The sequence below is a fragment of the Eumetopias jubatus genome, unplaced genomic scaffold (assembly GCF_037043125.1).
Source record: "Eumetopias jubatus isolate StellerSeaLion01/CBP00866 unplaced genomic scaffold, mEumJub1_p1.0 scaffold_5, whole genome shotgun sequence".
NCBI lineage: Eukaryota > Metazoa > Chordata > Mammalia > Carnivora > Otariidae > Eumetopias > Eumetopias jubatus.
In genome coordinates this window covers 37492152-37510774 of record NW_028274811.1, presented here as the reverse complement: position 1 = coordinate 37510774, position 18623 = coordinate 37492152, and the positions used below count along the sequence as shown (strand labels likewise).

Below are 18623 nucleotides of genomic sequence, written 5' to 3'. Positions count from 1 at the left end.
ATCAGGTTTACCTTTCTATGCCTAAGCTCTACGTAGCTGTTTGCAGTAGGCAAAGAGTGCATGGGCTTTGTTATGTTCCTTAATGATACTGCAATCCAATTTTTTCATCCTCCCCGAGAGCAATCATATTCATTTCTATTCAAACATTCATTTATTCATTCAAAAATTTTTCATTGTTTCCAATAACTAAAACCACAACCATGACAACACTAGCAACTCCCATTTGCTGAGGGCCTGCTATGCTCCAGTCAGGATTTTAAGTACCTTCTGGCTCCTCTCTCTCACCCACTGTATTGCCTACAATACAAAATTGACGATAATTTCCCCGTGGCTTATTGTACTCCAGCTACACCAGCTTTCTTGCTGTCCCCAGGTACCCAAAGCTCATTTCTCTGGCAGAGGCTTACTGAACCCTCTGACTAGAATGTGCTTCCCTCAGTTTTTCACACAACTAGTTCCTTTTTGCCATTCAAATCTCAGCTTAAATATCAGAAATGCAGAGAGGCCATCCCTGAATACTCAGTGTATGTTACCCACCTATCTAAACTCACTTGCTCTTCACACGCTACCTTTTTCTCTTCCTCCTCTTCTTTTCCTCTTCCTTTTAATTTCCTTTACCACTCTTTAACTTATCTTGAGCATTTTTCTCTTTTTTTTCCCTCTGTTGACTCTCCCCTTGGGATATAAACATATAAGAGCAGGGGGCGCCTGGGTGGCTCAGTTGGTTAAGCGACTGCCTTCGGCTCAGGTCATGATCCTGGAGTCCCGGGATCGAGTGCCACATCGGGCTCCCTGCTCAGCAGGGAGTCTGCTTCTCCCTCTGACCCTCTTCCCTCTCATGCTCTCCATCTCTCATTCTCTCTCTCTCAAATAAATAAAAAATCTTAAAATAAAAAACATATAAGAGCAAAGATCTCTTCTGCCTTCTGTGATATATTTATCACCATATCACCATATCCCCAGGACCAAGGAACATGCTTGGCACATGGCTGTCAATGCTTTTTTTTATAAATGCATCTCTTCCAACCTTCATAATGATCCCATAAGGTAGATACTGTTAACCATCTCCATTTTATATGTAAGAAAACCAATGCCAGAAAACCTAACTGCCTTCCCTAAGGACACACAGCTAGTAAATGACAAAGTTAGCATTTAAACAGAGGAATTCTGACTCCGCTATTCAGCTTCAAAGCCAGGGCGCTAAATTTCCATGGCTAGATTCTGTGCAGAGTACTTAGCATGGAACAAAAGAGACAATGCCCCATCATTCATGAGCTTATAGTACTTGGAGGTAGCTAGACTTCTACACGTCATCAATAAGTGTAGAACGATAATTATATAATAAGTGATAAGAAAGGAAAGCACAGGATGCTATGGGGAACACTTAAAACCAAAACCTAATATATGAGGGAGTCAGGGACCTTAAGACTTTAAGGATGTAGAGTTTCATCCAGGGGAAGGGAAGTAGGGAGGGAGCTTCGGATGAATGGAATGGCATTGGCAAATCCCTGAGCCATGTAACCAGTGCCACCCAACAGATAAGAACACGGTACACAGGAAAGTGACTTGTCTTCACCCTTGAGATACTTTAGTTGGTTATGTGAAAAAAAGAAAACAGGTGTCAAAAGGTATATGAAGTATGATATTAGGGGAGACTTTAAAAGACTTCAATTTTTTAAAGATCAACTAGGCTATAAATAAATGTGGAAGTAGGAAATAAAATAATTAGGCTGATTGATATCTATCCAGTGAATTTCTCTACTCTATAAACTAAGAATAGACCCTCTTTTCAGGGGCCCATAGAATATTTGCAAAACACTGCCTTGCATTATTCCAGAAGCATAATTTCAATCAATAAATCAAGAATCAAGAAAAGTCATGCTGCAGCCTACTTTCTCCATAATCAATGCCATAAAATTAATAAATACCAGCACAAACAAATCAATTCAAATAACTTAGAAATTAGAATAATAATAGCTAACATTTACTGAATGTTTACTACATACTTCCAGCATGCTGAGATTTTTGTCTTAATTAGCTCATTTAATCCTTACAAAATCTTTATTAAGTAGATACTGTTATTATTACCATTTTACAGGCGAATAAGCTTATGGCAAAAAAGAGATTATATAAGATGTGCCAAGCTACTGAGCTAGTAATTTATGTATGTGGGATTTAAACCAAGCAGTCTAATTACAATGTGTGTGTGGAGGGGAGGGAGTGGGTGGGTTGGTGTGTGGCGGTATATGTGTGTGTGTGTGTGTGTGTGTGTGTGTGTGTGTGTGTGTGTGTGTGTGTTTAACCACTGTGCTATTCTGTCTCTCCTCAGTAGTTTTTGGGTCAAAGAAGGAATCAAAAGCATAAAAGTATTTAGAGGGGAAAACAATGATAATATAAACAAAGAAAACCAGCAAGAATTACTTACGAGCAAAACTTGTTGATAATTGTTGAAGGTATATAATGGACACATAAGGGTATATTGCACTGTTTGTCTATTTCTGTGTATGTTTGAAAATTTCCATGATATAAAGTTATACCTAGAAGAACAGAGATGAAAGAATTAAAAATAGTTCCTCTCTCTCTAAAATAAATAAATCTTTAAAACAAAACAGTTTCGGTCGCTTACCAAAAAGACCTCAGTTAGGGGAAGTAGAAAAATGGAAAATGGGAGTTTGAAACTCTTTTATTCTGAAGTCCTTAATCTATACAGTACACCATGTGATAAAAAATTATATAATTCTAAACTTTGGTGGCAGGACACTTGTCTAACTTATCTTTGAAAAATATATCTATAGCATCTGGCAGGGCACCCATCATAAAGTTGGCTCTCAATAAATACTCTGATAGGAACAAGGGAGAGGAAAAATGAAGAGCAGTCAGCATTTTACTTTATATAAACAGTATTACTGGGAATTCAATCTTATTTCCAAGATAAATTATTAATTAACTTGCTCAAGGCTGAACAGTTTATTTTTAATGAATTGAAAAACTGTAGCCCCGTTATTTCAAATTTTGTGCAATTATATGGATGGGAACTGTGTCCTTCATTGAAGTCAACAGCATGATGGAAGCAAGGGGAAGTTGACCATAAGAGTCAACTGTAAGATTTCAAGGTTATGATTTTTGCTTTTAATTCCTAATCATGTTTCACATCACTCTGAAAAAGTTTTGATTCTGTACACATTTGTTCTCCCTAGCCTTGAGTCATCTGAAAAAAAAAAATAGAGTTCACCTTTGGTTTTATCCAAGTAATTGAGGAAAGCTTTATAAAGAAAAACCATTAAGGAATGACCTTAGAGTCATCCTTCTGAGGGACTTAAAAATCTGGTAATTCACACATCATCTTACCCACAGCAGAGCAAGCATGACTTTGTCAAAAGTTTTTGCTAATTTTTCTGATAAACTGTATTGATGAAATCCCTATCATCTGCAAATTTAGAAAAACACCTTAAAAACTAGACTAATAATAATATGATTTGTTCATTATGGGTGCCCATGGGTGCCTAGTGGGCACCACTTTGTTTTCTGTAAACTCATGAGTCTGACAGTAAATAAGCTACCCGTGAATTTTTCTTTGTGATCAGAATCAGGTTTGCTAGTTTATAGTTTTTTTAAATCATTATTTTTTAAAATGAAAACTGGCACAGTATTTATCTATAGTCAGTTTCTGATACCTTGTCTGTTTTTTAAGATTTATCATGCATTCTGAAATGTATTTCACTATGTGTGAGACTTAAAAGCAAACAAAACCATTTCTCACAATGTAATTCATTTTTACTTGCAACCCTCTCATACCACATTCTTCTTCTGATTATCATGAAGACTGGCTAGAGTCACTTTTTCTCCTTAAATCCCCAAAATATATGCCTTGAGTGCCTCCATTTTTCCTACATCCACGGTAATGTCTACTTCATCTGATGGTAAATGTCATTGAAATATCTTCGTTTATCTCATTTTGACACATTTCTCTTTCAAGATATATCCTGCAAATATGTGCTTAAACTTTTGCTGTGATGTGGGCAAAGAACACTCTGGCCTTTAAAATATGTACTAGCATTTAAGTGGCTTTAAGATGTTTAAAATGCTATCTTGTTCATTATTAATATAAAAAGAATTTTAATATCAGTCCAGCTGAAACTACTTTATTAATTCTGTTAAAAGATTAGAAAAATTGGTAGCCATTCTCTAGCATGTGCCTTTCATTTTATCATAATTTCTGAGTGCTACAAATTTGAAATAATCTTCATGTCCAGCATTATAATATATGAAATTATAGTTTATCAAAGTACTGGAAGACTATGTAGAATTTAAGAATAATGAGCTCTTTCTGTGTGATGACATATAAAAATCTTTAGGTCATACTGTAGAGCCAAATGGGATCAGTCGAAGAAGAATAAAAAATCTCTGTTTACATACCTGCGTGTATGTATGAATGTACATTTAAATAAATCTGAAAGATTAAACCCAAATCTTGGAGATATAAAATTATGAGAGATGTTTACTTTCTACCATATTAACTTTTCATCATTTTAAATTTTACCACAAGCATATATTAACTTATTTATTTATTTATTTTTTAAGATTTAACTTATTCCTTTGAGACACAGAGAGAAAGAGAGAGAAAGAGAGCATGGGCAAGGGGAGAGGCAGAGGTAGAGGGAGAAGCAGGTTTCCCGCTGAGCCAGGAGCCTGATGCAGGGCTCGAACCCAGGACCCTGGGATCATGACCTGAGCTGAAGGCAGATGCTTAACCATCTGAGCCACCCAGGTGCCCCATAACTTTATAATTAGAAAACAATATAGACTTTTTTATACTTAGGGAAACTGTAGTTTTACATTTTTTTCAAGTAGTATCTCTTACTACTGAAATCTTTATGTTTTTATGGGTAATTTGGTGTTGTTGATGTCACAGAAATATTTTCTTCTATTACAAGAACATTATAAGCCCTACAATAGTAAGGCCAGTGAAAATCAACAATTACAGTAATTCATTAAACTATTAATATGTACTGAGCCTTCTGTGTATCACCACATTCAGTCCAAAGCAGATTACTTTAGGGAAATCATTATTATCCATATTTTACAAGTAGGGTACAGTTGAGATTCAAATCTTACTCTCTTTGATGTCAAAACTCATGACCTCCTCTCTACTATCTCTTTTAGTAATGTGCACAGTGAAGTTAAGAAGTGCAAAACCAAGAACAATTTTCCATAATTTAAGCCCAAAAACTTCTGGTACTTCTCTTGGATAAATTTACTAGGGCCAACAAATAGTTGGAAAGAGAAGGGATGAGAGTTCCTGTTTGTTCAGGTCTGCAGCACTGAGATCTGTTTCCTTGATGAAAGTTGCGAGCATCATATCTATCTATCCAAGGCCTCACACCCTCCTACCGGCGACACTGGACCCCACGGTCACATACTCAGGCTAGACCACCCTCTGACTCCCACCCTCTTTGAAAGACACCACCATTGGTTAAGCAACTGCCTTCGGCTTGGGTCATGGTCCCAGGGTCCTGGGATTGAGCACCACATCAGGTTCCCTGCTCCGCGGGAAGCCTGCTTCTCCCTCTCCCACTTCCCCTGCTTGTGTTCACTTTCTCACTGTCTCTCTGTGTCAATTAAATAAACAAAATCTTTAAAAAAAAAAAAAAGAGAAAGACAACACCAAGAAGGCCTCTTAGTGTCTGCTCCATCTTCTGTAATTGCTTGGGAGCCTCTGACGAAGAGGTTTGATTTTTCAGTAGTTTGGTCGTGAGTCTTCTCCTTGACTGTCATTTCCAAGATGGATTATTTACACAGCAAAGTGTAAAAGGCAACTACCTAGGCATCAGGTCCCTCAGAGTGCATGGTGCAGCCCAGGTTAGTTTACACAGCTCTGGAATGCAAGACATGCAGATGAGGAACACGTGACAACCTTAGAACAAAGCTCTCCCAGACAGGTGGGTTGTAATGTGTAATATTTCTATAGGAGGTCTTTGCAGCTACTCCTCACACCCCTGAGAGTCCACAGAATCACCTAATGTCGACAGTACAAAGAAAAACTATTTCTAAAGCTTGGCAAAAAGAGACACAGAGTACCTGAAAATGGCCAAAAATGTGTTGCAATAGTAACAGTAATATGTTACTATAGTAATATATATAGTAAAATAGTAATATTAGTTTTATAGATAGTAATATGTATATTATATACACACACATACATATGTATATATATACATTTTGCTGATGTACTGCTTATAGTAAAGAGAATATATATCCCAAGGTTATGAGTTAAAATAAAAGTATATTCAGCCATAGAAAGATGCAGGTGGAGAGTTTGCAGGATACCTGCTTATGAAACCTCCACTGCTTTGTCCACTAATAATCATTATTTCTTTTAAATAAGCTTATTTTTTTAATCACTCACATGTGGTATGACAGAACTCCTTCTTTTGGGCCTTGGTTCTCCTCTGGTCCAAAGAAGTTTAAAGGGTTACACGTTTATAGTGAAGAAACATTAGACAATTCCAAGTAATTTCCTAGGTTGGACATTTGCACATTGATGATTTCTAAGATACAAACAACAGTAATAAAATAGTCTGGTTGACAGCGAGGCTTAGATTATAAAGGACTATTGCTGAACAGTCTAGCTTATGCTCGGTCTACCAGTTTTTCAAAAGTAAAATGTATGCAGGAAATTATAAGCTCTTCTACACTTCTCAGGAGATAATCCTGTAAATGTAAGTGTTGTATATTCTTTGAAAACTACCCAATCTGGATATAAATAGTGTAAATTACATGGCTCTTGAATACCAACAAGTGCACTGGTTTAATTTTTAAAAGACAAAACAGAGATTGAAAGTGGATTATGTGAGTGTTGCTAGAAAAGTTGAGCTCTAATCTCTGAAAAGATGTGTGTGTGTGTATTTGAGTGTGAGTGTGTGTACTTGAGTGTGTGTATACTTGAGCGTGTGTGTGTACTTGAGTGAGTGTACTTGAGTGTGTATGTGTGTACTCGAGTGTGTATGTGTGTACTTAAGTGTGTGTGTACTTGAGTGTGTGTGTGTGCACGTGCACACACAGGTATGAGTAAGGACATGGACGTACAATAAAGTTGTGGTGGTGTGTCTGTACACACGTAGGTATTGAAAATTATATTTTTGAGAGCTCCAACCTAAAGACTTTTCCCATACCTGGACAATTATGCATTTTTGTTTAATTTTACAATCTGAGATTTGCTTATTTCTACAAGCAAGAGTCTGCTTTGATGCACAAAGCTTTTTTAATCCTATGCAAAAGTGATCAATAAAGAATAACTACCTCTCTTTATCACGCTGGCCTCTTAAGCAAGTGAAAATTAAGGCAACTTGAGACTAATTTGCCAACAGTCAGTCTCCAACTACAGACTGTTCATCATTCAGATTAGTTACATAAAAACATTGCACATAGTGAAATGATCCAGACGGAGGTTTGGTTTTGGGTAGGGGCGGGGCAGTGAAGAGGGTAACACTTTGATGAGACATTGAATTCAAGGGGCTAAATGCCTTCTCGTCAAATCTTAACACTTTCTAGGAATAAAATGTTCGGTTTCCAGCTGCCAACCAAGAAATTATTTCACACCTCTCATTCTCACTGTCAAGAACTCCCTCCTAAAGCCTCTGCGGTTCCCGAGGTCTGAGCTGGTTGCCTGACCTGACAGTGGAAAGAAATATTTAAGGTCAGCTCTCTTAGTGTCTTGAAAGCTTTCCAGTGGAGGAGGCTTTTCAAAGAAAAAACATTCTGACAGGAAACTTATACTAGGAAGTTTTGCACATCTTGCACAAAAGATCCATTTCTCTGTTTTCTTTCCATCCATTCTCTTTGGACCCTGGAGACAAATGTATCCATTCACCAAAAAGAAGATAGTTAGTACCTGCTATATGCAAGGCATTTGTAGAGTATTTATTTGACAGTTCTGCTTACCCACTGCTGCATAACAAACCGCCCTAAAACTGACTGTCCTAAAACAACGATGTATTATTCTGTTCCCCAGTCCTGAGGGTGGACTCAGGTCAGCAGGGCAGTTCATCCCAATGGTCTCTCGTGAGGTTTCAGTCAAATAGCAGCTGGGGTTGGAGTCATGGGAAGGCTCAACGAGGCTGGAATCCACGACGGCCTCATTACTCACAGATCCGCCCCCCTCCCCCCACTGTTCCTGTCCTCCTTCCCTCTCTCCACATAGTCTCTTCCATGGGCCTCTCCATGAGGCTTGGTCTTCTGACAACAGGTGGTCTTAGGATAGTCACACTTCTTACATGTGCTTGAGTGCCAAGAGAAAATCCTGAACATTGCTGGGCCAGGTGAAGGCACAAACTGACACAGTGTCCATTTGGCGACATTGTGTTGTTCAAGGTAGTCACAGGCCTGCCCAGGTTCCAGGGTGTGGAGTGACAGACCGCCTCTGTGTGGGAATGACAAAACCACAGTACAGAAGAGTGCTGGGATGGGAGACTGCAGCAGCTATCTTTGGAAAATGCGATGTCACATTTGGTGTCTCAGGCACGAAGTGCAGTAGGCATCTCTGGTCATATTCCAGGCTGTGTTTTCAAATCCATAAAGCCACTGGGAATAGTGTCTCCTCCCCATCTCTGCCAACGTCCCCACCCACCCTGTTTCTCTTATATAAAAATTTATTGAGTTCCCACCAAGGGACAGTCTCTCTGGTACCATCACATCACTGAATTTAGGTAACCGTCTTAGCTACATGATGTTGTACTAAACAGTTCTCTTTGAATGTATCCCTGCTCTGTTTTGTTTTGTTTTGTTTTTTTTTTTAGAAAAAGAAAAATTTATGGTAAAGACGGAAGAGGAGAATTAATAGAAATAATACAGGAATTATCCTGCCACGTTAAGGATCTAATCCCTGCTCCTGATCACTGTGGCTACATGAATGCCAGGAAGTATCATCTGTCTGTTCACTTATGATCTTGACACTGCTGAGCACTGGGGACACACAGCTGGACAAGACAGACATGGCCCCTGCTGTGGGTTGAGTTCTGTCTCCCCAGATTTGTGTACTGAAGGCCCAATCTCCAGCACATCAGAATGTGACCTTATTTAGAAATAGTTCCATTGCATATGTAATTAGTTGAGATGAGGCCATTAGGGTAAGTCTTAATCCAAAATAACCAGTGTCCTAATATAAAGAAATTTGGGTGCTGGACAGATATGCACAGAGGGAAGACAGTGTGAACACACAAGGAGAAGGTGGCCGACTCTAAGCCAAGGACAGAGGCCAGGAAGAGATCCTACAGTCACAGACTTTGGAAGGAACCAGCCTTACCAATGCCTTGATTTCAGACTTCTAGCCTCTGGAACAGTGAGACAATGAATATCTGTTGTTTGAGCCACTCATTTGGTGTTAACTTGTTACAGCAGCCCTAGTAAACTAATATAGTCCACATTCTCACAGAGCTTATCAGGTGGGCATTAATCAAATAATTCCAAATAACAGGTGTGTAATTACAAAATTTACCTAAGTAATACAAGGGAAGGAAACGCGATTCTGTGAGCAGAGACTAGAGAAATCTTTCCTAAGTTGGTGAGTTGAAGTTTTCCCAAGGAAGTGATTCTGGAGGTGAGAGATGAAGAGTGACAAGAAATAAACAGAAGAGAAAGGAAGACAAGCATGTCCTGGGTTGGGGGAGGACTGCGGGGGGGGGGTGGTTTACAAGTGTTCAAAGGCCTCTGTCGGGTGACAGCATGATGCCATTGAGAAACCAAAAGAAGGAGAGTGTGGCTCTAACACAAGAAATGAACAGAGAATAGTGCCAAATAAGAATGGTAAAGTAGGCAGAAAAGCCCATGCCTGTGCAGGCCTTGTCAAGACATTTTTCAGTATCCTCGATGAATGAGAATTCCTTAGAACATTTTATGTTGGAGGTGACGTGTTTTAGGTCTAAGAAGACTACTCCCACTGTTCTTGGGGCACACCCTGGAAAGGGCAGGGATGGGACAGGGGAGGGAAACCGGGACTCAAGGGCACTAACTACAGTGGCCTGTAGGGAGGAGGTCCGTGCAGGTGCAAGAGGAAGTAGCTGAATCCAGACAAGGGTCGGCAGTAAAGAGATGGATGCATTTAAGAGATCTGGTGGACAAAAGAATGAGATCTGCTGATGAGGTGGCTACTGCTCTTCACCTTCACTCAGGCACGGTAAGAGAAGACCAATTTTAAGGCAGAAGCTTATGGATTTCAGACTTGTTGTGTTCTATGGGCACCGGGGAACTGCCAGGTGAGACGTTAACATTGACAGGGAGCGAAAAAGATGAGTTCTGTATTAGAGATACACATTTGCGGCTACTGTCGAATCCATGGTGGCTGCAGCGCTGTGTGGGATGGAGATGGCTAAGGAAGAGCATTCTGATTACGAAGAGACAAGGTTCTACAACAGAGACTGAGTCCATTCAACACTTAGATGATTTTTGTCTTATTTTTGCTATTACTTCATGAGGAAATGATGCTGGAGTTTGGATCCAATTACCCATCCGATCATTTCTTTAAAAATGGGGGCCTGTGAAGCAAACCACTATCTCTAAGTTACAGGACCACCTGAGGCAATTATTAATTATATGAGCTTTCATTAAAAAAAAAAGGCAATTGCAGTTTGGTTTTTCCACTTCAGATTACAGAAGGGGAAAAATGGTTTCACAAGTATTTCAGATAAAAATAAAGCAAGAATTGATTTTGCTTTTCATAGCAAAAAAAAAAAAAAAAAAGGTATCTCAAAAAACAACCTATTGCCCACAGGGAGAGAGGCCTTATCTGGTTATAATAGTGATTGGATTTTTTGTACACACTGACATTTGGTACAGGCCCCATCTTTGAATCATTCTATTTCTAGCAGGTTTGTGATGTTATTTGTAAGTGTCTATTGTGCTGTTAAAGTAGAAAGACGTGAACACACGCAGTTTCCTTCTTAAAGGAAACCCACTGGGGTGGCAACACTGCGTTGGCCCTCAGAAATTGTTAAATTATGTCTTTGTTAGTATGGAGTGAAAGAGAAGACCTGCTTCCTTCACTGTACTCTTATGGCACTCTTATCAAGCTTGCAGATGTTCACAGTTGCTGACTCTAGCTGTGAGAGGGGCATCGCTGGCAACAAAACAGGACAAAATAGGCTTTCAACGGAGCAGGCAATGATATTACATCATTACTACAAATTGGCTGTATAATCGGGTAAAAAACGTGCTGTGAGTCCGCATGTCCTCTAGATTGCTTTTAATAATGATACCCAGTGACAGTAAGAGTGGGAAAGTGCTCATTCTCTTTAACTGGGATGGGAATCTTCACTTTGATAATATGTCACTATATCTTAAAAATTTGCATACCATATGACCCAGCAATTTTCCTTCTAGAACATTAAGAAATTTGTCATGAAATTCTGAAAGTATTACTCTCTGAAAATATTAATCTCTATTTAGTTCTCAGAAGGCAAGTCTTACGAACAATTCCCTTTCCAACTATGAGACCCACGTTCAGAAGGGTCACTTGCAGCTATTAAAATTACGATGTAAAAATATAATGAAATGAAAATGGTGAATATGTAAGAGCAGTTTACAAATAAGTATACAGCATAGCAGTTTTGAGCATGTGTGTGAAAATGGCTATTTATTTTAAGTTTGAAACTGTATGCACTAAATTCTTCATCACTTAAGTCTGAATGTTAAATATACAGAGATTTACTCCTCTTCAATCACGCAAAAATACTGACTTGAGAAGATTTACAAAACTGTATCGGTCACTTACACCTAGTTCAAATAAGCTTATTACCTCCTTCCAGCGAGCAACATTTGATAGGTCCAAAGGAAGTTGAACAATAGGGCACCTGAGAGGAAGGTCAAGTGCACTCAGGAAGGCTCTGTTGGTCCATGCAAACCTGGGACTTGTCTCTATTCTACCAATCTGGGGAGAGATTGATAGCAATTTAGTCATCTAAGAACTCTGTTCAGGGTCTTGGCATTTGACAGTTTCATCAATGGATAAAAACATTTGGAGTCTATTATCTGTTTTTAAGCAGATTCAATTGGAGGCCCCAACTCTTATTGCCAGAAATGTGTAATAATAAGTACAGATCTGAGGTACATTCATATACTGTATAGACTCTGGCCTGTTAGGTCTGTTGGTCTTCATGTGTTTAAAATATCCTAGACTATTTTGAATCTCTTCCTTCTCTTTCACATTTTCATCATTTATTTATTTCCATTGGGAAAATGCATTTTTGAGTCGGCTATCATTCAAACAACCTAGATATTAAGTTTAGACAGAAGATTAAAGTAGAACTAGACCACATCGTTACAAAAAGTGCCCTGCTTCTTCTAATACTTTTATGACCACTAATCCCGCCATGAAGGAGAAAGCATTTATTGATCATCTCCTACGATTCAGGTGCTTTATATAATTAAATTACATGTTAAATAATTTATATATATATATTCATAAATTATAAAAGCAACACTTTAAGGACAGCCACTGACTCTTGTTTTACAAATGGGGAAACCGAACCTTCAAAATCCCAAGCAACTTGCCCAACTTCACACATCTGGGAAGTATGGAACTGTATTCAAACCCTGGCCTTCCTCAACTCCACGGTCCCGCTTTCACTGGCTATGCTCCCTATCTGGATTTTTTAGAAACAAAAGAGAGACCCTTTCGTGCACTGCATACACCGGAATCACCACTGCTATCACCACCAGCTAGAATGGGATCTTTAGGGGCCATGTTCAATAATAAAATGCATCACTATAGCCAAGCTGACTGGCTCTCCCTAGACTTTTCAAAAACAATGTAAGGTCAGTCACAGAGTGTCTGATTCGTAGGTGATGTGTGCTATCTAAAGCACTCAGAGAGCCCCAGAGTTGCTCAAAATTCTCAGACATCCGTCTCCACTTTCCCTGGCATACCTGTCACGTCACACTTGAGTTTATTTCTACCGTCTAGCCTCAGACTCTTTGCAATCAAGTTATTTTAGACAATTGATGATAAAGTAGCACTCAAGTCACTATTTTGGATGATTTCTGGCCCTTATTTACTTTTTCTCTCAGTCGATTTTCTCAGTATCCTGTAGGCTTATACATAGAAATGACAACCTGGGTTGAGTCTATTTTCACTGCACTTGACAAGCTCACTGGACCGAAAGACCTCCAGCCTAGGTAGGAATAAACACACTGAAATATCTAAATCACTTAAACATATTTCCTCTCAATCAGAAATGTGAGTGCTCACCAGGCTCGTTGAATGCAATTGGCCATTTAAGTTAAGGCCCCACTAGAAGGAAAGAGAATATAATATTTTTAAGAATAGATGAACAATCTCGTTGATATCATCCCTGCTCTCCCACACAGGTATGTTCTGTTACAGATTTGGTGGGGCTAGGCAGAAGCAATGGAGACTATGGTAGAGCCAAAGGGAAATATATTTATGTTATATTTTTACATGTATTATGTTATTTACATATGTAAATGAAATTGGGAAATGATTTTGTTGCTCTCTTAAAATATCAATACCACTTGCTACTTAAGGAATATTTAAAAGTGTAAGATATATAATCAATAACAATAACTAGCATCTATTAAGCATGTACTGTGCACAAGGCACACTGTAATTTACACATACGCACACACATACTTATATGGATAGAATTCCCCCAAGAGCCTAGTGAGTTCTCATTTTACAGGTAAGATAACTGAGACTCAGAGAGGCTGTAAAATAAAATCATTCAAATAGACCTGGTCAGGAAGTGGCAAAGCTGAGATTATAAACACAAGTCCTTTGGCTCTGTGGTGGTAGTGTTAAGCTATGTACCACATGTCTTCCCTGATAATATTCTGTCGAGTACCAGAATTTCTCAAGTTACAGCCTGATGTTATCTACATTAAATTCACCTGGGATACATGCTAAAGCATAATTCCTGGGCTCTACCTCTGACTTTCTAAGTTAGAGTTCCTGAGAGGCAAGTCCCAAGGATCTACATTTTTAATTTGCTTCTTGGGTGACTTCTTAAAAATGTGAATATTTGAGAGCCAGTGTGGTTAACAGGCAGGCCCTTGACTGTGACAGTAACACAGTGGAAAGACTGTGGTAAGAGAAGTCAGATGACCTGGGTTTTAATCCCACTCTGCGAGTAACTAGTTCTATGATTTTGGACAAGTCCCTTCCCTTTTCTGGGCCTGCAATATCACATCTGTCAAGTGATGACATTAGATCAGATGCCTACTCTAATATTTCTTAAGTATTTTAAGTAGATCTTCACATGATAGGAAAAAGTTCTATGATTGTCCACGTTGATCAGTCAGCTTCTAAGTCTTCTTTGTAGGGCCGGCCATTGCATTTCGGAGAGACTTTCCCTACATGGAGCAGGGTCAAGGCTGGCCAGTGCCACTGCCAAGGCACACTGTGACCCGGCAGCAAGATCACAGGGCTCCTTCCTCTGGGAACATCTGTGGCTCTTGCAGGCACAGCTAAAGATAGGTGGGGGATGGCTGTCATTCCACATGTGCCAGGGTTGAGACACAGAGGTAGTTTTTTGTTTTTTTCTCTGGCCAGCAGCATATTTTCATGGAAGACAAGCAATACTTCCTGTTTGAGAAATCAGGGGGATTTTAGAACTGACACCAACAGCTCCCTAATTTATTTCAGCAAAGAGGTAATCGTGTCCAGTCTCTGAAACAATTCCTGCAGATCCAACAGCGTGCATTTCATTTGTGGCCCACACAACTGTATTGGCCTTTACAAGAGAAGCAAATATGTCCTCAGCAGCTGCTTTGTATTGGCAATTAACTGATCTGTGGGCAGAATCCGGTATCTGCATATGCAAATGAATGTTTAGCAGCTCACTGTAGAATGCAGGGACACATTTCATTTTGCAGGCACATTTTGGGAGCCTGGAAGAATATGTGGTCTTTGTTTTAATCGGCAGTGGCTTGTCCAGTGTTTTCCATACCAACATGTTTACTAAATGAGTGTTTGATCTTTTGGTCCCAAAATAAACAGCTAATGAATATTCATGCATATTGAATGCTGTCAGAGAAAAAGCCAAGAATAGACCATCAGAGTGCCTACTCCTACTCCCCATCTGTAACCATTAGGAAAACAGGACTCCATTGCCACTAGCTAGGCATGGAGTCATTCATTCAACAAACAGCTATTAATTTCACATTATGTACAAGCCACTGAAATAAACAATAGAGGCTTTTTTTTTTTTAATTTCAAGGAGGACAAATTACCTGAAAGTAGAGAATAATAATTTAAGAGTATTCATTCAACAAATATTTACTGAGTACATACGTCACATAAGACAGTGATATAGGCAATGAAGCATCAAGCTATTAATTTTTTTAAAGTGATAAAAATCATTTCCCTTACAGAGTTTATGTTCAGGTTGAGGAAGACAAAGAACAAATGAATATAAAATATACAGTATGACTGATGGTGGCAAGTAGGCAAAAAAATAAATAAACAGAAAAGCGAATATGGGTACCTATGAAAAGACACTAATGCAGCCTGGGAAATGAGGAAAGTCTTACAAAGAAGACAAAATATGAATATAGACTTGATGGAGATACAGAAGCGAGCCACAGGGGTATCAGTGAGAAGAGTATTCGAGACATAGGAAATTTTGAGTGCAATGCCTCTGAAGAAGGGGAGCACACAGGAATTTAGGAGTACACAAGGGAGGCTAGTGTAGCTAATGTAGAGGGAACAAGTTTGAAGAAAAAAGTTCACGATAAGAGGATGTCAGATCATGTAAGGCTATAGAAGATATAAAAAGTCTTTGACTTTGACCCTGAGTAAGATGGGAGTCCATTGGGGTTTAAGCAGAGAAATGACATCATCCAACCTGGATTTTTTTTTTTTAATTTTATTATGTTAATCACCATACATTACATCATTAGTTTTTGATGTAGTGTTCCATGGTTCATTGTTTGCGTGTGACACCCAGTGCTCCATTCAGTACGTGCCCTCTTTAATACCCATCACCAGGCTAACCCATCCCCCCACACCACCCCCCTAGAACCCTGTTTGTTTCTCAGAGTCCATAGTCTCTCATGGTTCGTCTCCCCCTCCGATATCCCCCCCTTCATTTTTCCCTTCCTGCTTTTTTTTTTTTAACATATAATGTGTTGTTTGTTTCAGAGGTACAGGTCTGTGATTTAACTTGGATTTTAAAACAATGTCATTAGCCCATGAGCTCAAAGTAGCCTGAAGGGGCAAGGACAGAAGAAGCAAGTCCAATGGGGTGGTGTTGACTATCGTCAGGTTAAGGAATGATGAAGGGTTGGATCAGGATAGAAATGGTGGAAATGATGAGAAATATCTGAATTTGGGATGTTTTGAGTCTGGAGCTAATATGATTTCTTGAACCATCTAATGTTTCATTTTGAAATATAATACACATGCAGAAAAGCACATCAAATAGAAGTGTAAAATTTACCAATGTAATATAATGCAATATATGTAATATAAAGCAAACACCATGTATCCACCTCGCAGGGTAAGAAAAAAACACTGACAGCACTCCAGCTGCTCCACTCAACAAGCTGGAAGAAAGACTGAGTTAAGTAGAGGCACCGGAGATATAAAAGAGACCCAATCATACTTACAGAAGTGCAAAGGACAGTGTCTGAAATAAAAAAAAAATTCACTAGGTAGGATGAACAGCAGAAGAGACATTTCAGAATAAAAGATTAGTGAACTTTCCAAGATGGTGTCTTTAATGAAAAGGGATAGAACTACATTCTTAAGAAACATGATGAACATCTTCCAAGAGAAATAAAAGCTGTTCCTGAGGGTTCTGTCACTGCCAGAGGAAATGTTCTCTTCACAATAGAAAACACAGATTCAGAGTGTTACTGGCTTACAAAGTGGATTGAGACTGTTCTTGTTCAGTCCTGGTATCCAATCACAGTGGGTACAAATTCTAGAGAGCAGGAGAAAATACTGGCCAAATATTTCTTAGAAAATTGCGATCACCTAGATGGTATAAAAGTTTCATGGTTTCGGCTACAGCGGAGTCTTCTTCCAAGACACCGCTGGCTAGGAGCGCCTGCTCGCTTGGTTAACTTCACAGGAACACGTATGTAGCAGGGATTGCTCTAATTGAAAATATGGAACAAAAGATCCTGTTCCAGGCTATTCTGTTCCACTGGCAGTAAATAGCATCAAAACAGCTTGAAGGAAAGACCACGACAAAGATGCTTTTGCACACAAAGTAACACAGTTTTCATCAGTGCCTGTATTTGTAGTCAGAGATAGCTATACCATTTATAATATATGTGTGAGACAATAGGGGATGAAGATCTATCAAACTGTACAGAGGCACCACTCATAATTAGACCTGCTTCTTGAAATCCTCTTAACACTATATTAAAGATTTTAGATATTTTAGGTAAGAAATTCCCTTTACTGAGAATTCAAAGGGCAACAAGCTGCTGCCATGTTATCTTAGTGTTAGTCAAGGGGATGGTATAGATAGACCTCATGTGAAATGGCAGAAAGTATAAACGAACAAACAAACAAACAAAAAAAAACAAAAATGGAGTTTTAAAATATTTCCTTCGGTGCTGGTGGAGCTCTGCTCCAGAAATTAACAAGGAATTCCTTGAATTTTCCCTTTAGGTACTGCGTGGCCTTGGGATTAATGTCTTCAAGGATGCAGGTGCTAACCCCAACAAAAGGCCCAGAAAGGGCTCATTATCTTTACATAGGACATGGCAGAGAAATTTGTTGCACTTGAGAAAAAGATACCTTGAAGAATTTGGTCATGATCTTCTCCATACTGTCTTCACGAACGGGAGGATGGCAAGGAGCTGTTCAATATGATGAAGAAAAAGTGCAAAACTAAAGAATGAGCCAGAAAATGCATCACATTAGGCCTTGCTTTATGACTGGATATATGAGCACATGTGGGTGTGTGGGTACACGTGTAAGCAGGCCTCCATATGTGTACGTAATACGTCATGTTTATTTACAGATGTATTTCTTTATGTTCTATGATACATTACAGCCATGTTATTTGTTGGTTTATGAACATACTGCCCTTTTCATTTGTTTTCCCCAACGTTTAAGTAATCTCTAATTAGGAAATGCATTTAATCATGTCAGAGATTAATGTTGAAGTAAGCTTTTTAGGGCTCTATGCCAACAGATAGTAATTCAATCTGGTACTGATCTCCTCACAAACAACAGAACTGAGAAACTTTTATATAGAACTGGAGATCACATGAAACAGATTTGAATAAAATTACCATGATTGCTTTATGTTTATATTTAACTTGTATTTTTGTACAAACAAGATTGTGTAAGGTATATTTAAAGCTTTAGTGATTTAAGAGTCTTTCCAACTCTTCATGATTTTTGAGTGCAGACTTCTAAAAAAAATATTTGAAAACAAATTACATTGCCTTTTTTTTCATTAATCCTTAAATAAAGTATGGCCTTCACAAAGTTGCTTGCGTTACTAAACAGTTTGAAAATTATGTTAGAACAAACCCTGGAGAAAATCAGGTTGTAAACCTACAACATGTGGGAAATGTTAGGTAAGGAATTAGTAGGAAAACTCATTAAGTCCTAGTGATGTAGCATTTTGTTATATTCTAGCTGGTGAAAA

At 38.7% G+C, this 18623-nt stretch overlaps 1 pseudogene; it reads left to right on the top strand.

Annotated features, from left to right (window-relative positions):
• The first annotated feature begins 16711 nt into the window (after positions 1 to 16711).
• LOC114220998 (nicotinamide phosphoribosyltransferase pseudogene) lies at positions 16712 to 17887 on the top strand (annotated as a pseudogene).
• Positions 17888 to 18623: the final 736 nt, after the last annotated feature.